Here is a 23,450-nt window from a genome sequence, read left to right as displayed (position 1 = left end):
TGTGGTGAGCATGGACGAGATACACCGAAGTATCTGTTTCCACGCGGTGTACCCCAATAACGTTGTGTCGCTTACACCTGCTTTAAAGAATTACGTTTTTGCGGAGCTTACCGTCGCAGTCTGTGGCAAAATCTTTTCGTCTGTTCGACTGCTCACGGGAAAGGTAGCATTGTGAAACACTGCAGAAACGAACGATTTCCTTACTTTTGCTGACCATACTCCGTGAAAATTTCCCAGATTCTCAGTTGAGGATTTTTGCAGCTGGAAGTTACCTCAGAAACCCTGTTAATTCGTAATGTATTGAGCGAATCGCAAAACAGAAAGCATTTAACACCGAACACAAACAAAACGGGAAAACCAAATGCATTTTCAGACACAGCGAGCATGAATGCTAAATGTGAGACAGTCAGGGGGCATGAGCCATAACGTAATCACACAACTAACAACAGGGCAATTCCAAACTACTCTTTCAAACATACTGGAGCCTGAGTGCACCACCACTTCCCAGACAATGCTGCAAAGAGACAAAAAAAGAACATAATAAGAATGGGCCATAAAAAGTGAATTTCACCAATCACAGTCTCGATTAGATTACCTTTCCCTTCCGATGACTCCAGGACTGAAATGATGGAAGTGGGAGAAATTCAATAACATATGACATCGAAATACATTGGAACGATTTTCTCATTGGCCAGAAAACCAAATAACGACGAGTCGAGTCACCGTAGGACTCTGTTTCGCAACAACGATGAAATAGCAGTCTCCATTCGGTTCCAGTAAAAGCTCAACTTGCCTGGAACAGAAAGCAAGAGTAGAGCCGCTGGCGATTTTCCGCGCGGGAGGCGAACACGAGCATGACAGCACAGACACTTTGGAAAATTCGGCACTTAACAACACCACAATCAGTTCCCCGGGAAGCAAACTCATTTTGCTTCTGTTTTAAACAGAAATGCCGCAGGGGATCGAAACAGCATTTAAACTAGCTGCTCCGCAGAAATGGCAGCGGTGGGATTCGAACCCACGCCTCTGTCGAGACTGGAGCCTTAATCCAGCGCCTAAGACCGCTCGGCCACACTACCAACACGCCCACGACTCCATTTGCTTGCACTTCCAATTGTGTTCCTGCATAACAACAGATGTAAACTCACGTGAAAAGGGTTCCATGATCCCTCTCCGACTCGCACAGCTGCTGGGATGTGCCCGTCTACAATATCAATTTCTCAGCAGTTAACGATAGCCCATCAATCCAGACAAAAATCACTGGTAAACTGAGTCTATCTTCTCAGACTTCGATTCAGCTACAGATGTATCTGTGAGTGCGTGAGAATATATGATGGATTATGATTGGGTCAAATTACCATGAGCTACTTGACATTACTGCAATTTCGATTCTTGCTTTGCTCAATGATTTCACCCATTGCTCGAAACAGGACAACTTTCACGTTTACACGGAACATGAAACACACCGGACTACAGGGGAAATGCACAAAGCTGAGCAGGCCGTGTCCCAAATCATACCGTGCAGCATAGTTTCAGTCACTGTGTCTGTTTTGCAGAATAAGGTTCCCAAAGAATGTTCCACCCTAAAACCGGAGGTAGCATTACAATCCGAGAAGGACAGATTACATTGTGAGGAAGGTCTGACCTCGGGGCCGGTTCGAGATGCCACTTTCCTTGCCTTTTACCTAACCGTGCAATTTGCTGCAGATTGCACCTGGACATGAGCCTCATGGATACCAACTGAGTTGGAAACCTGTGTGGGAATCGATGAGAAAAAGCGACTCAATAAAGTTTAACAAGTTCCATGGTGCTTTTTAGAAATGCAGTTTCTCTTCACCTCAATCCAAAAGGCAGTTTCCGAACATAGTAACAGAAGTCAAAAGGTAATTACCTCACCCCACCCCCACTCCGGAAGAGGTGCTAACTGCCCTTGATTGCTTTTTGTTCACGATGTGAAGAGCTCTCACGCCTGAGTCACCGTCACGTCTCTGGTTGCTGAGTGAATCACAACGAAGGACTTTCTCCAGAGCTGCAACTGCCTCACTTCCCCACTCGCCCTCCCCGTTTACATTTTCCTGCTCGTCAGTGATTTAATGAAAACCAAATGGATGCGATGTCATTCTGTAGCCTCTCTGTCGATTCCTCCGTTTCCGTTCCAACCTGGCTTAGATCTCGGGGCGCACCTTAATACTAGCGACGCTATGAAAGCACAGGTCCAGAGGTTCCTCTGAGAGTGGAATTTCTTTCATTGCTGTTGCTGATTGAATGAGCCACTAACGTGCGAACTGCTCCAAAACATGATTCAGGACCTCTGGTGCCAATTCTCACACGTTGAATAACGACAGACACCTTCCAAATGAGGTCTTTCAGAGACGACTTTGGGATACATTTGACAGACAGACTAGTTGAGGAATCCGTGGTGCACTGTGACACCAGCACATCAGCTTCTTCCCTGTCTTTGAACCGGGCCGCCTGCGCAAGGAATGCGAATGCGGTAATGCTTTTCGTGGAAGGATCAGAAGGGGGTAACTACACTCTCAAACAGAATGGCATATGATCAGAACCAGTGAATTTCACCAATCACAGTCTCGATTAGATTACCTTTCCCTTCCGATGACTCCAGGACTGAAATGATGGAAGTGGGAGAAATTCAATAACATATGACATCGAAATACATTGGAACGATTTTCTCATTGGCCAGAAAACCAAATAACGACGAGTCGAGTCACCGTAGGACTCTGTTTCGCAACAACGATGAAATAGCAGTCTCCATTCGGTTCCAGTAAAAGCTCAACTTGCCTGGAACAGAAAGCAAGAGTAGAGCCGCTGGCGATTTTCCGCGCGGGAGGCGAACACGAGCATGACAGCACAGACACTTTGGAAAATTCGGCACTTAACAACACCACAATCAGTTCCCCGGGAAGCAAACTCATTTTGCTTCTGTTTTAAACAGAAATGCCGCAGGGGATCGAAACAGCATTTAAACTAGCTGCTCCGCAGAAATGGCAGCGGTGGGATTCGAACCCACGCCTCTGTCGAGACTGGAGCCTTAATCCAGCGCCTAAGACCGCTCGGCCACACTACCAACACGCCCACGACTCCATTTGCTTGCACTTCCAATTGTGTTCCTGCATAACAACAGATGTAAACTCACGTGAAAAGGGTTCCATGATCCCTCTCCGACTCGCACAGCTGCTGGGATGTGCCCGTCTACAATATCAATTTCTCAGCAGTTAACGATAGCCCATCAATCCAGACAAAAATCACTGGTAAACTGAGTCTATCTTCTCAGACTTCGATTCAGCTACAGATGTATCTGTGAGTGCGTGAGAATATATGATCGATTATGATTGGGTCAAATTACCATGAGCTACTTGACATTACTGCAATTTCGATTCTTGCTTTGCTCAATGATTTCACCCATTGCTCGAAACAGGACAACTTTCACGTTTACACGGAACATGAAACACACCGGACTACAGGGGAAATGCACAAAGCTGAGCAGGCCGTGTCCCAAATCATACCGTGCAGCATAGTTTCAGTCACTGTGTCTGTTTTGCAGAATAAGGTTCCCAAAGAATGTTCCACCCTAAAACCGGAGGTAGCATTACAATCCGAGAAGGACAGATTACATTGTGAGGAAGGTCTGACCTCGGGGCCGGTTCGAGATGCCACTTTCCTTGCCTTTTACCTAACCGTGCAATTTGCTGCAGATTGCACCTGGACATGAGCCTCATGGATACCAACTGAGTTGGAAACCTGTGTGGGAATCGATGAGAAAAAGCGACTCAATAAAGTTTAACAAGTTCCATGGTGCTTTTTAGAAATGCAGTTTCTCTTCACCTCAATCCAAAAGGCAGTTTCCGAACATAGTAACAGAAGTCAAAAGGTAATTACCTCACCCCACCCCCACTCCGGAAGAGGTGCTAACTGCCCTTGATTGCTTTTTGTTCACGATGTGAAGAGCTCTCACGCCTGAGTCACCGTCACGTCTCTGGTTGCTGAGTGAATCACAACGAAGGACTTTCTCCAGAGCTGCAACTGCCTCACTTCCCCACTCGCCCTCCCCGTTTACATTTTCCTGCTCGTCAGTGATTTAATGAAAACCAAATGGATGCGATGTCATTCTGTAGCCTCTCTGTCGATTCCTCCGTTTCCGTTCCAACCTGGCTTAGATCTCGGGGCGCACCTTAATACTAGCGACGCTATGAAAGCACAGGTCCAGAGGTTCCTCTGAGAGTGGAATTTCTTTCATTGCTGTTGCTGATTGAATGAGCCACTAACGTGCGAACTGCTCCAAAACATGATTCAGGACCTCTGGTGCCAATTCTCACACGTTGAATAACGACAGACACCTTCCAAATGAGGTCTTTCAGAGACGACTTTGGGATACATTTGACAGACAGACTAGTTGAGGAATCCGTGGTGCACTGTGACACCAGCACATCAGCTTCTTCCCTGTCTTTGAACCGGGCCGCCTGCGCAAGGAATGCGAATGCGGTAATGCTTTTCGTGGAAGGATCAGAAGGGGGTAACTACACTCTCAAACAGAATGGCATATGATCAGAACCAGGTTGGAGAAAAACTTTACAATGCTTTTGCACAGTAATTAAACGGAGCGGCATTGCATTGCACTACGAGCGACGATTTATTCGAGCAAACTCGAAGGCAGGTTTGCACATGGGAAAGCAAGCAAGAAAGCTCCGTTCTTGTCGATGTCAAAGGCTGCAGTTGAAGAGCAAAGCAGTTTCTGCCCAGTTTCGAACTGGGGACGTTTCGCGTGTAAGGCGAACGTGATGACCACTACACTACAGAAACAAGCCTCGGTCGTCCCCGCTGCAGCTCAGTGGCATCCAGCACTGAAAGTTGAAGCCATTCGACCTTTCACCTTTCTGTTTCCGTTAGCTCGTTGTTTAATGGGACTTGTTTAATTTTGGCTATGTGGTGAGCATGGACGAGATACACCGAAGTATCTGTTTCCACGCGGTGTACCCCAATAACGTTGTGTCGCTTACACCTGCTTTAAAGAATTACGTTTTTGCGGAGCTTACCGTCGCAGTCTGTGGCAAAATCTTTTCGTCTGTTCGACTGCTCACGGGAAAGGTAGCATTGTGAAACACTGCAGAAACGAACGACTTCCTTACTTTTGCTCCGACTGACCATACTCCGTGAAAATTTCCCAGATTCTCAGTTGAGGATTTTTGCAGCTGGAAGTTACCTCAGAAACCCTGTTAATTCGTAATGTATTGAGCGAATCGCAAAACAGAAAGCATTTAACACCGAACACAAACAAAACGGGAAAACCAAATGCATTTTCAGACACAGCGAGCATGAATGCTAAATGTGAGACAGTCAGGGGGCATGAGCCATAACGTAATCACACAACTAACAACAGGGCAATTCCAAACTACTCTTTCAAACATACTGGAGCCTGAGTGCACCACCACTTCCCAGACAATGCTGCAAAGAGACAAAAAAAGAACATAATAAGAATGGGCCATAAAAAGTGAATTTCACCAATCACAGTCTCGATTAGATTACCTTTCCCTTCCGATGACTCCAGGACTGAAATGATGGAAGTGGGAGAAATTCAATAACATATGACATCGAAATACATTGGAACGATTTTCTCATTGGCCAGAAAACCAAATAACGACGAGTCGAGTCACCGTAGGACTCTGTTTCGCAACAACGATGAAATAGCAGTCTCCATTCGGTTCCAGTAAAAGCTCAACTTGCCTGGAACAGAAAGCAAGAGTAGAGCCGCTGGCGATTTTCCGCGCGGGAGGCGAACACGAGCATGACAGCACAGACACTTTGGAAAATTCGGCACTTAACAACACCACAATCAGTTCCCCGGGAAGCAAACTCATTTTGCTTCTGTTTTAAACAGAAATGCCGCAGGGGATCGAAACAGCATTTAAACTAGCTGCTCCGCAGAAATGGCAGCGGTGGGATTCGAACCCACGCCTCTGTCGAGACTGGAGCCTTAATCCAGCGCCTAAGACCGCTCGGCCACACTACCAACACGCCCCCGTCTCCATTTGCTTGCACTTCCAATTGTGTTCCTGCATAACAACAGATGTAAACTCACGTGAAAAGGGTTCCATGATCCCTCTCCGACTCGCACAGCTGCTGGGATGTGCCCGTCTACAATATCAATTTCTCAGCAGTTAACGATAGCCCATCAATCCAGACAAAAATCACTGGTAAACTGAGTCTATCTTCTCAGACTTCGATTCAGCTACAGATGTATCTGTGAGTGCGTGAGAATATATGATCGATTATGATTGGGTCAAATTACCATGAGCTACTTGACATTACTGCAATTTCGATTCTTGCTTTGCTCAATGATTTCACCCATTGCTCGAAACAGGACAACTTTCACGTTTACACGGAACATGAAACACACCGGACTACAGGGGAAATGCACAAAGCTGAGCAGGCCGTGTCCCAAATCATACCGTGCAGCATAGTTTCAGTCACTGTGTCTGTTTTGCAGAATAAGGTTCCCAAAGAATGTTCCACCCTAAAACCGGAGGTAGCATTACAATCCGAGAAGGACAGATTACATTGTGAGGAAGGTCTGACCTCGGGGCCGGTTCGAGATGCCACTTTCCTTGCCTTTTACCTAACCGTGCAATTTGCTGCAGATTGCACCTGGACATGAGCCTCATGGATACCAACTGAGTTGGAAACCTGTGTGGGAATCGATGAGAAAAAGCGACTCAATAAAGTTTAACAAGTTCCATGGTGCTTTTTAGAAATGCAGTTTCTCTTCACCTCAATCCAAAAGGCAGTTTCCGAACATAGTAACAGAAGTCAAAAGGTAATTACCTCACCCCACCCCCACTCCGGAAGAGGTGCTAACTGCCCTTGATTGCTTTTTGTTCACGATGTGAAGAGCTCTCACGCCTGAGTCACCGTCACGTCTCTGGTTGCTGAGTGAATCACAACGAAGGACTTTCTCCAGAGCTGCAACTGCCTCACTTCCCCACTCGCCCTCCCCGTTTACATTTTCCTGCTCGTCAGTGATTTAATGAAAACCAAATGGATGCGATGTCATTCTGTAGCCTCTCTGTCGATTCCTCCGTTTCCGTTCCAACCTGGCTTAGATCTCGGGGCGCACCTTAATACTAGCGACGCTATGAAAGCACAGGTCCAGAGGTTCCTCTGAGAGTGGAATTTCTTTCATTGCTGTTGCTGATTGAATGAGCCACTAACGTGCGAACTGCTCCAAAACATGATTCAGGACCTCTGGTGCCAATTCTCACACGTTGAATAACGACAGACACCTTCCAAATGAGGTCTTTCAGAGACGACTTTGGGATACATTTGACAGACAGACTAGTTGAGGAATCCGTGGTGCACTGTGACACCAGCACATCAGCTTCTTCCCTGTCTTTGAACCGGGCCGCCTGCGCAAGGAATGCGAATGCGGTAATGCTTTTCGTGGAAGGATCAGAAGGGGGTAACTACACTCTCAAACAGAATGGCATATGATCAGAACCAGTGAATTTCACCAATCACAGTCTCGATTAGATTACCTTTCCCTTCCGATGACTCCAGGACTGAAATGATGGAAGTGGGAGAAATTCAATAACATATGACATCGAAATACATTGGAACGATTTTCTCATTGGCCAGAAAACCAAATAACGACGAGTCGAGTCACCGTAGGACTCTGTTTCGCAACAACGATGAAATAGCAGTCTCCATTCGGTTCCAGTAAAAGCTCAACTTGCCTGGAACAGAAAGCAAGAGTAGAGCCGCTGGCGATTTTCCGCGCGGGAGGCGAACACGAGCATGACAGCACAGACACTTTGGAAAATTCGGCACTTAACAACACCACAATCAGTTCCCCGGGAAGCAAACTCATTTTGCTTCTGTTTTAAACAGAAATGCCGCAGGGGATCGAAACAGCATTTAAACTAGCTGCTCCGCAGAAATGGCAGCGGTGGGATTCGAACCCACGCCTCTGTCGAGACTGGAGCCTTAATCCAGCGCCTAAGACCGCTCGGCCACACTACCAACACGCCCACGACTCCATTTGCTTGCACTTCCAATTGTGTTCCTGCATAACAACAGATGTAAACTCACGTGAAAAGGGTTCCATGATCCCTCTCCGACTCGCACAGCTGCTGGGATGTGCCCGTCTACAATATCAATTTCTCAGCAGTTAACGATAGCCCATCAATCCAGACAAAAATCACTGGTAAACTGAGTCTATCTTCTCAGACTTCGATTCAGCTACAGATGTATCTGTGAGTGCGTGAGAATATATGATGGATTATGATTGGGTCAAATTACCATGAGCTACTTGACATTACTGCAATTTCGATTCTTGCTTTGCTCAATGATTTCACCCATTGCTCGAAACAGGACAACTTTCACGTTTACACGGAACATGAAACACACCGGACTACAGGGGAAATGCACAAAGCTGAGCAGGCCGTGTCCCAAATCATACCGTGCAGCATAGTTTCAGTCACTGTGTCTGTTTTGCAGAATAAGGTTCCCAAAGAATGTTCCACCCTAAAACCGGAGGTAGCATTACAATCCGAGAAGGACAGATTACATTGTGAGGAAGGTCTGACCTCGGGGCCGGTTCGAGATGCCACTTTCCTTGCCTTTTTCCAAACCGTGCAATTTGCTGCAGATTGCACCTGGACATGAGCCTCATGGATACCAACTGAGTTGGAAACCTGTGTGGGAATCGATGAGAATAAGCGACTCAATAAAGTTTAACAAGTTCCATGGTGCTTTTTAGAAATGCAGTTTCTCTTCACCTCAATCCAAAAGGCAGTTTCCGAACATAGTAACAGAAGTCAAAAGGTAATTACCTCACCCCACCCCCACTCCGGAAGAGGTGCTAACTGCCCTTGATTGCTTTTTGTTCACGATGTGAAGAGCTCTCACGCCTGAGTCACCGTCACGTCTCTGGTTGCTGAGTGAATCACAACGAAGGACATTCTCCAGAGCTGCAACTGCCTCACTTCCCCACTCGCCCTCCCCGTTTACATTTTCCTGCTCGTCAGTGATTTAATGAAAACCAAATGGATGCGATGTCATTCTGTAGCCTCTCTGTCGATTCCTCCGTTTCCGTTCCAACCTGGCTTAGATCTCGGGGCGCACCTTAATACTAGCGACGCTATGAAAGCACAGGTCCAGAGGTTCCTCTGAGAGTGGAATTTCTTTCATTGCTGTTGCTGATTGAATGAGCCACTAACGTGCGAACTGCTCCAAAACATGATTCAGGACCTCTGGTGCCAATTCTCACACGTTGAATAACGACAGACACCTTCCAAATGAGGTCTTTCAGAGACGACTTTGGGATACATTTGACAGACAGACTAGTTGAGGAATCCGTGGTGCACTGTGACACCAGCACATCAGCTTCTTCCCTGTCTTTGAACCGGGCCGCCTGCGCAAGGAATGCGAATGCGGTAATGCTTTTCGTGGAAGGATCAGAAGGGGGTAACTACACTCTCAAACAGAATGGCATATGATCAGAACCAGGTTGGAGAAAAACTTTACAATGCTTTTGCACAGTAATTAAACGGAGCGGCATTGCATTGCACTACGAGCGACGATTTATTCGAGCAAACTCGAAGGCAGGTTTGCACATGGGAAAGCAAGCAAGAAAGCTCCGTTTTTGTCGATGTCAAAGGCTGCAGTTGAAGAGCAAAGCAGTTTCTGCCCAGTTTTGAACTGGGGACTTTCCGCGTGTAAGGTGAACGTGATGACCACTACACTACAGAAACAAGCCTCGGTCGTCCCTGCTGCAGCTCAGTGGCATCCAGCACTGAAAGTTGAAGCCATTCGACCTTTCACCTTTCTGTTTCCGTTAGCTCGTTGTTTAATGGGACTTGTTTAATTTTGGCTATGTGGTGAGCATGGACGAGATACACCGAAGTATCTGTTTCCACGCGGTGTACCCCAATAACGTTGTGTCGCTTACACCTGCTTTAAAGAATTACGTTTTTGCGGAGCTTACCGTCGCAGTCTGTGGCAAAATCTTTTCGTCTGTTCGACTGCTCACGGGAAAGGTAGCATTGTGAAACACTGCAGAAACGAACGACTTCCTTACTTTTGCTCCGACTGACCATACTCCGTGAAAATTTCCCAGATTCTCAGTTGAGGATTTTTGCAGCTGGAAGTTACCTCAGAAACCCTGTTAATTCGTAATGTATTGAGCGAATCGCAAAACAGAAAGCATTTAACACCGAACACAAACAAAACGGGAAAACCAAATGCATTTTCAGACACAGCGAGCATGAATGCTAAATGTGAGACAGTCAGGGGGCATGAGCCATAACGTAATCACACAACTAACAACAGGGCAATTCCAAACTACTCTTTCAAACATATTGGAGCCTGAGTGCACCACCACTTCCCAGACAATGCTGCAAAGAGACAAGAAAAGAACATAATAAGAATGGGCCATAAAAAGTGAATTTCACCAATCACAGTCTCGATTAGATTACCTTTCCCTTCCGATGACTCCAGGACTGAAATGATGGAAGTGGGAGAAATTCAATAACATATGACATCGAAATACATTGGAACGATTTTCTCATTGGCCAGAAAACCAAATAACGACGAGTCGAGTCACCGTAGGACTCTGTTTCGCAACAACGATGAAATAGCAGTCTCCATTCGGTTCCAGTAAAAGCTCAACTTGCCTGGAACAGAAAGCAAGAGTAGAGCCGCTGGCGATTTTCCGCGCGGGAGGCGAACACGAGCATGACAGCACAGACACTTTGGAAAATTCGGCACTTAACAACACCACAATCAGTTCCCCGGGAAGCAAACTCATTTTGCTTCTGTTTTAAACAGAAATGCCGCAGGGGATCGAAACAGCATTTAAACTAGCTGCTCCGCAGAAATGGCAGCGGTGGGATTCGAACCCACGCCTCTGTCGAGACTGGAGCCTTAATCCAGCGCCTAAAACCGCTCGGCCACACTACCAACACGCCCACGACTCCATTTGCTTGCACTTCCAATTGTGTTCCTGCATAACAACAGATGTAAACTCACGTGAAAAGGGTTCCATGATCCCTCTCCGACTCGCACAGCTGCTGGGATGTGCCCGTCTACAATATCAATTTCTCAGCAGTTAACGATAGCCCATCAATCCAGACAAAAATCACTGGTAAACTGAGTCTATCTTCTCAGACTTCGATTCAGCTACAGATGTATCTGTGAGTGCGTGAGAATATATGATCGATTATGATTGGGTCAAATTACCATGAGCTACTTGACATTACTGCAATTTCGATTCTTGCTTTGCTCAATGATTTCACCCATTGCTCGAAACAGGACAACTTTCACGTTTACACGGAACATGAAACACACCGGACTACAGGGGAAATGCACAAAGCTGAGCAGGCCGTGTCCCAAATCATACCGTGCAGCATAGTTTCAGTCACTGTGTCTGTTTTGCAGAATAAGGTTCCCAAAGAATGTTCCACCCTAAAACCGGAGGTAGCATTACAATCCGAGAAGGACAGATTACATTGTGAGGAAGGTCTGACCTCGGGGCCGGTTCGAGATGCCACTTTCCTTGCCTTTTTCCAAACCGTGCAATTTGCTGCAGATTGCACCTGGACATGAGCCTCATGGATACCAACTGAGTTGGAAACCTGTGTGGGAATCGATGAGAATAAGCGACTCAATAAAGTTTAACAAGTTCCATGGTGCTTTTTAGAAATGCAGTTTCTCTTCACCTCAATCCAAAAGGCAGTTTCCGAACATAGTAACAGAAGTCAAAAGGTAATTACCTCACCCCACCCCCACTCCGGAAGAGGTGCTAACTGCCCTTGATTGCTTTTTGTTCACGATGTGAAGAGCTCTCACGCCTGAGTCACCGTCACGTCTCTGGTTGCTGAGTGAATCACAACGAAGGACTTTCTCCAGAGCTGCAACTGCCTCACTTCCCCACTCGCCCTCCCCGTTTACATTTTCCTGCTCGTCAGTGATTTAATGAAAACCAAATGGATGCGATGTCATTCTGTAGCCTCTCTGTCGATTCCTCCGTTTCCGTTCCAACCTGGCTTAGATCTCGGGGCGCACCTTAATACTAGCGACGCTATGAAAGCACAGGTCCAGAGGTTCCTCTGAGAGTGGAATTTCTTTCATTGCTGTTGCTGATTGAATGAGCCACTAACGTGCGAACTGCTCCAAAACATGATTCAGGACCTCTGGTGCCAATTCTCACACGTTGAATAACGACAGACACCTTCCAAATGAGGTCTTTCAGAGACGACTTTGGGATACATTTGACAGACAGACTAGTTGAGGAATCCGTGGTGCACTGTGACACCAGCACATCAGCTTCTTCCCTGTCTTTGAACCGGGCCGCCTGCGCAAGGAATGCGAATGCGGTAATGCTTTTCGTGGAAGGATCAGAAGGGGGTAACTACACTCTCAAACAGAATGGCATATGATCAGAACCAGGTTGGAGAAAAACTTTACAATGCTTTTGCACAGTAATTAAACGGAGCGGCATTGCATTGCACTACGAGCGACGATTTATTCGAGCAAACTCGAAGGCAGGTTTGCACATGGGAAAGCAAGCAAGAAAGCTCCGTTTTTGTCGATGTCAAAGGCTGCAGTTGAAGAGCAAAGCAGTTTCTGCCCAGTTTTGAACTGGGGACTTTCCGCGTGTAAGGTGAACGTGATGACCACTACACTACAGAAACAAGCCTCGGTCGTCCCTGCTGCAGCTCAGTGGCATCCAGCACTGAAAGTTGAAGCCATTCGACCTTTCACCTTTCTGTTTCCGTTAGCTCGTTGTTTAATGGGACTTGTTTAATTTTGGCTATGTGGTGAGCATGGACGAGATACACCGAAGTATCTGTTTCCACGCGGTGTACCCCAATAACGTTGTGTCGCTTACACCTGCTTTAAAGAATTACGTTTTTGCGGAGCTTACCGTCGCAGTCTGTGGCAAAATCTTTTCGTCTGTTCGACTGCTCACGGGAAAGGTAGCATTGTGAAACACTGCAGAAACGAACGACTTCCTTACTTTTGCTCCGACTGACCATACTCCGTGAAAATTTCCCAGATTCTCAGTTGAGGATTTTTGCAGCTGGAAGTTACCTCAGAAACCCTGTTAATTCGTAATGTATTGAGCGAATCGCAAAACAGAAAGCATTTAACACCGAACACAAACAAAACGGGAAAACCAAATGCATTTTCAGACACAGCGAGCATGAATGCTAAATGTGAGACAGTCAGGGGGCATGAGCCATAACGTAATCACACAACTAACAACAGGGCAATTCCAAACTACTCTTTCAAACATATTGGAGCCTGAGTGCACCACCACTTCCCAGACAATGCTGCAAAGAGACAAAAAAAGAACATAATAAGAATGGGCCATAAAAAGTGAATTTCACCAATCACAGTCTCGATTAGATTACCTTTCCCTTCCGATGACTCCAGGACTGAAATGATGGAAGTGGGAGAAATTCAAGAACATATGACATCGAAATACATTGGAACGATTTTCTCATTGGCCAGAAAACCAAATAACGACGAGTCGAGTCACCGTACGACTCTGTTTCGCAACAACGATGAAATAGCAGTCTCCATTCGGTTCCAGTAAAAGCTCAACTTGCCTGGAACAGAAAGCATGAGTAGAGCCGCTGGCGATTTTCCGCGTGGGAGGCGAACACGAGCATGACAGCACAGACACTTTGGAAAATTCGGCACTTACCAACACCACAATCAATTCCCCGGGAAGCAAACTCATTTTGCTTCAAACAGAAATGCCGCAGGGGATCGAAACAGCATTTAAACTAGCTGCTCCGCTGAAATGGCAGCGGTGGGATTCGAACCCACGTCTCTGTCGAGGCTGGAGCCTTAATCCAGCTCCTTAGACCGCTCTCCCACACTACCAACACGCCCACGACTCCATTTGCTTGCACTTCCAATTGTGTTCCTGCATAACAACAGATGTAAACTCACGTGAAAAGGGTTCCATGATCCCTCTCCGACTCGCACAGCTGCTGGGATGTGCCCGTCTACAATATCAATTTCTCAGCAGTTAACGATAGCCCATCAATCCAGACAAAAATCACTGGTAAACTGAGTCTATCTTCTCAGACTTCGATTCAGCTACAGATGTATCTGTGAGTGCGTGAGAATATATGATCGATTATGATTGGGTCAAATTACCATGAGCTACTTGACATTACTGCAATTTCGATTCTTGCTTTGCTCAATGATTTCACCCATTGCTCGAAACAGGACAACTTTCACGTTTACACGGAACATGAAACACACCGGACTACAGGGGAAATGCACAAAGCTGAGCAGGCCGTGTCCCAAATCATACCGTGCAGCATAGTTTCAGTCACTGTGTCTGTTTTGCAGAATAAGGTTCCCAAAGAATGTTCCACCCTAAAACCGGAGGTAGCATTACAATCCGAGAAGGACAGATTACATTGTGAGGAAGGTCTGACCTCGGGGCCGGTTCGAGATGCCACTTTCCTTGCCTTTTACCTAACCGTGCAATTTGCTGCAGATTGCACCTGGACATGAGCCTCATGGATACCAACTGAGTTGGAAACCTGTGTGGGAATCGATGAGAAAAAGCGACTCAATAAAGTTTAACAAGTTCCATGGTGCTTTTTAGAAATGCAGTTTCTCTTCACCTCAATCCAAAAGGCAGTTTCCGAACATAGTAACAGAAGTCAAAAGGTAATTACCTCACCCCACCCCCACTCCGGAAGAGGTGCTAACTGCCCTTGATTGCTTTTTGTTCACGATGTGAAGAGCTCTCACGCCTGAGTCACCGTCACGTCTCTGGTTGCTGAGTGAATCACAACGAAGGACTTTCTCCAGAGCTGCAACTGCCTCACTTCCCCACTCGCCCTCCCCGTTTACATTTTCCTGCTCGTCAGTGATTTAATGAAAACCAAATGGATGCGATGTCATTCTGTAGCCTCTCTGTCGATTCCTCCGTTTCCGTTCCAACCTGGCTTAGATCTCGGGGCGCACCTTAATACTAGCGACGCTATGAAAGCACAGGTCCAGAGGTTCCTCTGAGAGTGGAATTTCTTTCATTGCTGTTGCTGATTGAATGAGCCACTAACGTGCGAACTGCTCCAAAACATGATTCAGGACCTCTGGTGCCAATTCTCACACGTTGAATAACGACAGACACCTTCCAAATGAGGTCTTTCAGAGACGACTTTGGGATACATTTGACAGACAGACTAGTTGAGGAATCCGTGGTGCACTGTGACACCAGCACATCAGCTTCTTCCCTGTCTTTGAACCGGGCCGCCTGCGCAAGGAATGCGAATGCGGTAATGCTTTTCGTGGAAGGATCAGAAGGGGGTAACTACACTCTCAAACAGAATGGCATATGATCAGAACCAGGTTGGAGAAAAACTTTACAATGCTTTTGCACAGTAATTAAACAGAGCGGCATTGCATTGCACTACGAGCGACGATTTATTCGAGCAAACTCGAAGGCAGGTTTGCACATGGGAAAGCAAGCAAGAAAGCTCCGTTCTTGTCGATGTCAAAGGCTGCAGTTGAAGAGCAAAGCAGTTTCTGCCCAGTTTCGAACTGGGGACGTTTCGCGTGTAAGGCGAACGTGATGACCACTACACTACAGAAACAAGCCTCGGTCGTCCCCGCTGCAGCTCAGTGGCATCCAGCACTGAAAGTTGAAGCCATTCGACCTTTCACCTTTCTGTTTCCGTTAGCTCGTTGTTTAATGGGACTTGTTTAATTTTGGCTATGTGGTGAGCATGGACGAGATACACCGAAGTATCTGTTTCCACGCGGTGTACCCCAATAACGTTGTGTCGCTTACACCTGCTTTAAAGAATTACGTTTTTGCGGAGCTTACCGTCGCAGTCTGTGGCAAAATCTTTTCGTCTGTTCGACTGCTCACGGGAAAGGTAGCATTGTGAAACACTGCAGAAACGAACGACTTCCTTACTTTTGCTCCGACTGACCATACTCCGTGAAAATTTCCCAGATTCTCAGTTGAGGATTTTTGCAGCTGGAAGTTACCTCAGAAACCCTGTTAATTCGTAATGTATTGAGCGAATCGCAAAACAGAAAGCATTTAACACCGAACACAAACAAAACGGGAAAACCAAATGCATTTTCAGACACAGCGAGCATGAATGCTAAATGTGAGACAGTCAGGGGGCATGAGCCATAACGTAATCACACAACTAACAACAGGGCAATTCCAAACTACTCTTTCAAACATACTGGAGCCTGAGTGCACCACCACTTCCCAGACAATGCTGCAAAGAGACAAAAAAAGAACATAATAAGAATGGGCCATAAAAAGTGAATTTCACCAATCACAGTCTCGATTAGATTACCTTTCCCTTCCGATGACTCCAGGACTGAAATGATGGAAGTGGGAGAAATTCAATAACATATGACATCGAAATACATTGGAACGATTTTCTCATTGGCCAGAAAACCAAATAACGACGAGTCGAGTCACCGTAGGACTCTGTTTCGCAACAACGATGAAATAGCAGTCTCCATTCGGTTCCAGTAAAAGCTCAACTTGCCTGGAACAGAAAGCAAGAGTAGAGCCGCTGGCGATTTTCCGCGCGGGAGGCGAACACGAGCATGACAGCACAGACACTTTGGAAAATTCGGCACTTAACAACACCACAATCAGTTCCCCGGGAAGCAAACTCATTTTGCTTCTGTTTTAAACAGAAATGCCGCAGGGGATCGAAACAGCATTTAAACTAGCTGCTCCGCAGAAATGGCAGCGGTGGGATTCGAACCCACGCCTCTGTCGAGACTGGAGCCTTAATCCAGCGCCTAAGACCGCTCGGCCACACTACCAACACGCCCACGACTCCATTTGCTTGCACTTCCAATTGTGTTCCTGCATAACAACAGATGTAAACTCACGTGAAAAGGGTTCCATGATCCCTCTCCGACTCGCACAGCTGCTGGGATGTGCCCGTCTACAATATCAATTTCTCAGCAGTTAACGATAGCCCATCAATCCAGACAAAAATCACTGGTAAACTGAGTCTATCTTCTCAGACTTCGATTCAGCTACAGATGTATCTGTGAGTGCGTGAGAATATATGATCGATTATGATTGGGTCAAATTACCATGAGCTACTTGACATTACTGCAATTTCGATTCTTGCTTTGCTCAATGATTTCACCCATTGCTCGAAACAGGACAACTTTCACGTTTACACGGAACATGAAACAGACCGGACTACAGGGGAAATGCACAAAGCTGAGCAGGCCGTGTCCCAAATCATACCGTGCAGCATAGTTTCAGTCACTGTGTCTGTTTTGCAGAATAAGGTTCCCAAAGAATGTTCCACCCTAAAACCGGAGGTAGCATTACAATCCGAGAAGGACAGATTACATTGTGAGGAAGGTCTGACCTCGGGGCCGGTTCGAGATGCCACTTTCCTTGCCTTTTACCTAACCGTGCAATTTGCTGCAGATTGCACCTGGACATGAGCCTCATGGATACCAACTGAGTTGGAAACCTGTGTGGGAATCGATGAGAAAAAGCGACTCAATAAAGTTTAACAAGTTCCATGGTGCTTTTTAGAAATGCAGTTTCTCTTCACCTCAATCCAAAAGGCAGTTTCCGAACATAGTAACAGAAGTCAAAAGGTAATTACCTCACCCCACCCCCACTCCGGAAGAGGTGCTAACTGCCCTTGATTGCTTTTTGTTCACGATGTGAAGAGCTCTCACGCCTGAGTCACCGTCACGTCTCTGGTTGCTGAGTGAATCACAACGAAGGACTTTCTCCAGAGCTGCAACTGCCTCACTTCCCCACTCGCCCTCCCCGTTTACATTTTCCTGCTCGTCAGTGATTTAATGAAAACCAAATGGATGCGATGTCATTCTGTAGCCTCTCTGTCGATTCCTCCGTTTCCGTTCCAACCTGGCTTAGATCTCGGGGCGCACCTTAATACTAGCGACGCTATGAAAGCACAGGTCCAGAGGTTCCTCTGAGAGTGGAATTTCTTTCATTGCTGTTGCTGATTGAATGAGCCACTAACGTGCGAACTGCTCCAAAACATGATTCAGGACCTCTGGTGCCAATTCTCACACGTTGAATAACGACAGACACCTTCCAAATGAGGTCTTTCAGAGACGACTTTGGGATACATTTGACAGACAGACTAGTTGAGGAATCCGTGGTGCACTGTGACACCAGCACATCAGCTTCTTCCCTGTCTTTGAACCGGGCCGCCTGCGCAAGGAATGCGAATGCGGTAATGCTTTTCGTGGAAGGATCAGAAGGGGGTAACTACACTCTCAAACAGAATGGCATATGATCAGAACCAGTGAATTTCACCAATCACAGTCTCGATTAGATTACCTTTCCCTTCCGATGACTCCAGGACTGAAATGATGGAAGTGGGAGAAATTCAATAACATATGACATCGAAATACATTGGAACGATTTTCTCATTGGCCAGAAAACCAAATAACGACGAGTCGAGTCACCGTAGGACTCTGTTTCGCAACAACGATGAAATAGCAGTCTCCATTCGGTTCCAGTAAAAGCTCAACTTGCCTGGAACAGAAAGCAAGAGTAGAGCCGCTGGCGATTTTCCGCGCGGGAGGCGAACACGAGCATGACAGCACAGACACTTTGGAAAATTCGGCACTTAACAACACCACAATCAGTTCCCCGGGAAGCAAAATCATTTTGCTTCTGTTTTAAACAGAAATGCCGCAGGGGATCGAAACAGCATTTAAACTAGCTGCTCCGCAGAAATGGCAGCGGTGGGATTCGAACCCACGCCTCTGTCGAGACTGGAGCCTTAATCCAGCGCCTAAGACCGCTCGGCCACACTACCAACACGCCCACGACTCCATTTGCTTGCACTTCCAATTGTGTTCCTGCATAACAACAGATGTAAACTCACGTGAAAAGGGTTCCATGATCCCTCTCCGACTCGCACAGCTGCTGGGATGTGCCCGTCTACAATATCAATTTCTCAGCAGTTAACGATAGCCCATCAATCCAGACAAAAATCACTGGTAAACTGAGTCTATCTTCTCAGACTTCGATTCAGCTACAGATGTATCTGTGAGTGCGTGAGAATATATGATCGATTATGATTGGGTCAAATTACCATGAGCTACTTGACATTACTGCAATTTCGATTCTTGCTTTGCTCAATGATTTCACCCATTGCTCGAAACAGGACAACTTTCACGTTTACACGGAACATGAAACACACCGGACTACAGGGGAAATGCACAAAGCTGAGCAGGCCGTGTCCCAAATCATACCGTGCAGCATAGTTTCAGTCACTGTGTCTGTTTTGCAGAATAAGGTTCCCAAAGAATGTTCCACCCTAAAACCGGAGGTAGCATTACAATCCGAGAAGGACAGATTACATTGTGAGGAAGGTCTGACCTCGGGGCCGGTTCGAGATGCCACTTTCCTTGCCTTTTTCCAAACCGTGCAATTTGCTGCAGATTGCACCTGGACATGAGCCTCATGGATACCAACTGAGTTGGAAACCTGTGTGGGAATCGATGAGAATAAGCGACTCAATAAAGTTTAACAAGTTCCATGGTGCTTTTTAGAAATGCAGTTTCTCTTCACCTCAATCCAAAAGGCAGTTTCCGAACATAGTAACAGAAGTCAAAAGGTAATTACCTCACCCCACCCCCACTCCGGAAGAGGTGCTAACTGCCCTTGATTGCTTTTTGTTCACGATGTGAAGAGCTCTCACGCCTGAGTCACCGTCACGTCTCTGGTTGCTGAGTGAATCACAACGAAGGACTTTCTCCAGAGCTGCAACTGCCTCACTTCCCCACTCGCCCTCCCCGTTTACATTTTCCTGCTCGTCAGTGATTTAATGAAAACCAAATGGATGCGATGTCATTCTGTAGCCTCTCTGTCGATTCCTCCGTTTCCGTTCCAACCTGGCTTAGATCTCGGGGCGCACCTTAATACTAGCGACGCTATGAAAGCACAGGTCCAGAGGTTCCTCTGAGAGTGGAATTTCTTTCATTGCTGTTGCTGATTGAATGAGCCACTAACGTGCGAACTGCTCCAAAACATGATTCAGGACCTCTGGTGCCAATTCTCACACGTTGAATAACGACAGACACCTTCCAAATGAGGTCTTTCAGAGACGACTTTGGGATACATTTGACAGACAGACTAGTTGAGGAATCCGTGGTGCACTGTGACACCAGCACATCAGCTTCTTCCCTGTCTTTGAACCGGGCCGCCTGCGCAAGGAATGCGAATGCGGTAATGCTTTTCGTGGAAGGATCAGAAGGGGGTAACTACACTCTCAAACAGAATGGCATATGATCAGAACCAGGTTGGAGAAAAACTTTACAATGCTTTTGCACAGTAATTAAACGGAGCGGCATTGCATTGCACTACGAGCGACGATTTATTCGAGCAAACTCGAAGGCAGGTTTGCACATGGGAAAGCAAGCAAGAAAGCTCCATTTTTGTCGATGTCAAAAGCTGCAGTTGAAGAGCAAAGCAGTTTCTGCCCAGTTTCGAACTGGGGACTTTCCGCGTGTAAGGTGAACGTGATGACCACTACACTACAGAAACAAGCCTCGGTCGTCCCTGCTGCAGCTCAGTGGCATCCAGCACTGAAAGTTGAAGCCATTCGACCTTTCACCTTTCTGTTTCCGTTAGCTCGTTGTTTAATGGGACTTGTTTAATTTTGGCTATGTGGTGAGCATGGACGAGATACACCGAAGTATCTGTTTCCACGCGGTGTACCCCAATAACGTTGTGTCGCTTACACCTGCTTTAAAGAATTACGTTTTTGCGGAGCTTACCGTCGCAGTCTGTGGCAAAATCTTTTCGTCTGTTCGACTGCTCACGGGAAAGGTAGCATTGTGAAACACTGCAGAAACGAACGACTTCCTTACTTTTGCTCCGACTGACCATACTCCGTGAAAATTTCCCAGATTCTCAGTTGAGGATTTTTGCAGCTGGAAGTTACCTCAGAAACCCTGTTAATTCGTAATGTATTGAGCGAATCGCAAAACAGAAAGCATTTAACACCGAACACAAACAAAACGGGAAAACCAAATGCATTTTCAGACACAGCGAGCATGAATGCTAAATGTGAGACAGTCAGGGGGCATGAGCCATAACGTAATCACACAACTAACAACAGGGCAATTCCAAACTACTCTTTCAAACATATTGGAGCCTGAGTGCACCACCACTTCCCAGACAATGCTGCAAAGAGACAAAAAAAGAACATAATAAGAATGGGCCATAAAAAGTGAATTTCACCAATCACAGTCTCGATTAGATTACCTTTCCCTTCCGATGACTCCAGGACTGAAATGATGGAAGTGGGAGAAATTCAAGAACATATGACATCGAAATACATTGGAACGATTTTCTCATTGGCCAGAAAACCAAATAACGACGAGTCGAGTCACCGTACGACTCTGTTTCGCAACAACGATGAAATAGCAGTCTCCATTCGGTTCCAGTAAAAGCTCAACTTGCCTGGAACAGAAAGCATGAGTAGAGCCGCTGGCGATTTTCCGCGTGGGAGGCGAACACGAGCATGACAGCACAGACACTTTGGAAAATTCGGCACTTACCAACACCACAATCAATTCCCCGGGAAGCAAACTCATTTTGCTTCAAACAGAAATGCCGCAGGGGATCGAAACAGCATTTAAACTAGCTGTTCCGCTGAAATGGCAGCGGTGGGATTCGAACCCACGCCTCTGTCGAGGCTGGAGCCTTAATCCAGCTCCTTAGACCGCTCTCCCACACTACCAACACGCCCACGACTCCATTTTCTTGCACTTCCAATTGTGTTCCTGCATAACAACAGATGTAAACTCACGTGAAAAGGGTTCCATGATCCCTCTCCGACTCGCACAGCTGCTGGGATGTGCCCGTCTACAATATCAATTTCTCAGCAGTTAACGATAGCCCATCAATCCAGACAAAAATCACTGGTAAACTGAGTCTATCTTCTCAGACTTCGATTCAGCTACAGATGTATCTGTGAGTGCGTGAGAATATATGATCGATTATGATTGGGTCAAATTACCATGAGCTACTTGACATTACTGCAATTTCGATTCTTGCTTTGCTCAATGATTTCACCCATTGCTCGAAACAGGACAACTTTCACGTTTACACGGAACATGAAGCACACCGGACTACAGGGGAAATGCACAAAGCTGAGCAGGCCGTGTCCCAAATCATACCGTGCAGCATAGTTTCAGTCACTGTGTCTGTTTTGCAGAATAAGGTTCCCAAAGAATGTTCCACCCTAAAACCGGAGGTAGCATTACAATCCGAGAAGGACAGATTACATTGTGAGGAAGGTCTGACCTCGGGGCCGGTTCGAGATGCCACTTTCCTTGCCTTTTACCTAACCGTGCAATTTGCTGCAGATTGCACCTGGACATGAGCCTCATGGATACCAACTGAGTTGGAAACCTGTGTGGGAATCGATGAGAATAAGCGACTCAATAAAGTTTAACAAGTTCCATGGTGCTTTTTAGAAATGCAGTTTCTCTTCACCTCAATCCAAAAGGCAGTTTCCGAACATAGTAACAGAAGTCAAAAGGTAATTACCTCACCCCACCCCCACTCCGAAAGAGGTGTTAACTGCCCTTGATTGCTTTTTGTTCACGATGTGAAGAGGTCTCACGCCTGAGTCACGGTCACGTCTCTGGATTCGAACCCACGCCTCTGTCGAGACTGGAGCCTTAATGCAGCGCCTTAGACCGCTCTCCCACACTACCAACACGCCCACGACTCCATTTTCTTGCACTTCCAATTGTGTTCCTGCATAACAACAGATGTAAACTCACGTGAAAAGGGTTCCATTATCCCTCTCCGACTCGCACAGCTGCTGGGATGTGCCCGTCTACAATATCAATTTCTCAGCAGTTAACGATAGCCCATCAATCCAGACAAAAATCACTGGTAAACTGAGTCTATCTTCTCAGACTTCGATTCAGCTACAGATGTATCTGTGAGTGCGTGAGAATATATGATCGATTATGATTGGGTCAAATTACCATGAGCTACTTGACATTACTGCAATTTCGATTCTTGCTTTGCTCAATGATTTCACCCATTGCTCGAAACAGGACAACTTTCACGTTTACACGGAACATGAAGCACACCGGACTACAGGGGAAATGCACAAAGCTGAGCAGGCCGTGTCCCAAATCATACCGTGCAGCATAGTTTCAGTCACTGTGTCTGTTTTGCAGAATAAGGTTCCCAAAGAATGTTCCACCCTAAAACCGGAGGTAGCATTACAATCCGAGAAGGACAGATTACATTGTGAGGAAGGTCTGACCTCGGGGCCGGTTCGAGATGCCACTTTCCTTGCCTTTTACCTAACCGTGCAATTTGCTGCAGATTGCACCTGGACATGAGCCTCATGGATACCAACTGAGTTGGAAACCTGTGTGGG

At 46.5% G+C, this 23,450-nt stretch overlaps 9 non-coding genes across 9 annotated transcripts; all 9 read right to left on the bottom strand.

Annotated features, from left to right (window-relative positions):
- Nucleotides 1-997: 997 nt before the first annotated feature.
- On the bottom strand, nucleotides 998-1,079 carry trnal-aag (transfer RNA leucine (anticodon AAG)). The gene has a single exon. It is a non-coding gene; the product is annotated as a tRNA-Leu (tRNA).
- Nucleotides 1,080-3,003: 1,924 nt separating this feature from the next.
- trnal-aag (transfer RNA leucine (anticodon AAG)) lies at nucleotides 3,004-3,085 on the bottom strand. Its single transcript has one exon. It is a non-coding gene; the product is annotated as a tRNA-Leu (tRNA).
- Nucleotides 3,086-4,745: 1,660 nt separating this feature from the next.
- trnav-uac (transfer RNA valine (anticodon UAC)) lies at nucleotides 4,746-4,818 on the bottom strand. The gene has a single exon. It is a non-coding gene; the product is annotated as a tRNA-Val (tRNA).
- A 1,125-nt stretch (nucleotides 4,819-5,943) lies between these two features.
- On the bottom strand, nucleotides 5,944-6,025 carry trnal-aag (transfer RNA leucine (anticodon AAG)). Its single transcript has one exon. It is a non-coding gene; the product is annotated as a tRNA-Leu (tRNA).
- Nucleotides 6,026-7,949: 1,924 nt separating this feature from the next.
- Nucleotides 7,950-8,031, bottom strand: trnal-aag (transfer RNA leucine (anticodon AAG)). The gene has a single exon. It is a non-coding gene; the product is annotated as a tRNA-Leu (tRNA).
- Nucleotides 8,032-10,889: 2,858 nt separating this feature from the next.
- On the bottom strand, nucleotides 10,890-10,971 carry trnal-aag (transfer RNA leucine (anticodon AAG)). Its single transcript has one exon. It is a non-coding gene; the product is annotated as a tRNA-Leu (tRNA).
- A 4,594-nt stretch (nucleotides 10,972-15,565) lies between these two features.
- On the bottom strand, nucleotides 15,566-15,638 carry trnav-uac (transfer RNA valine (anticodon UAC)). The gene has a single exon. It is a non-coding gene; the product is annotated as a tRNA-Val (tRNA).
- Nucleotides 15,639-16,763: 1,125 nt separating this feature from the next.
- trnal-aag (transfer RNA leucine (anticodon AAG)) lies at nucleotides 16,764-16,845 on the bottom strand. Its single transcript has one exon. It is a non-coding gene; the product is annotated as a tRNA-Leu (tRNA).
- A 1,924-nt stretch (nucleotides 16,846-18,769) lies between these two features.
- Nucleotides 18,770-18,851, bottom strand: trnal-aag (transfer RNA leucine (anticodon AAG)). Its single transcript has one exon. It is a non-coding gene; the product is annotated as a tRNA-Leu (tRNA).
- Nucleotides 18,852-23,450: the final 4,599 nt, after the last annotated feature.

This window comes from Chiloscyllium punctatum, chromosome 18, assembly GCF_047496795.1.
Source record: "Chiloscyllium punctatum isolate Juve2018m chromosome 18, sChiPun1.3, whole genome shotgun sequence".
NCBI lineage: Eukaryota > Metazoa > Chordata > Chondrichthyes > Orectolobiformes > Hemiscylliidae > Chiloscyllium > Chiloscyllium punctatum.
The sequence above is the reverse complement of the archived record's forward strand: the minus strand, read 5'-3'. Positions and strand labels throughout refer to the sequence as shown.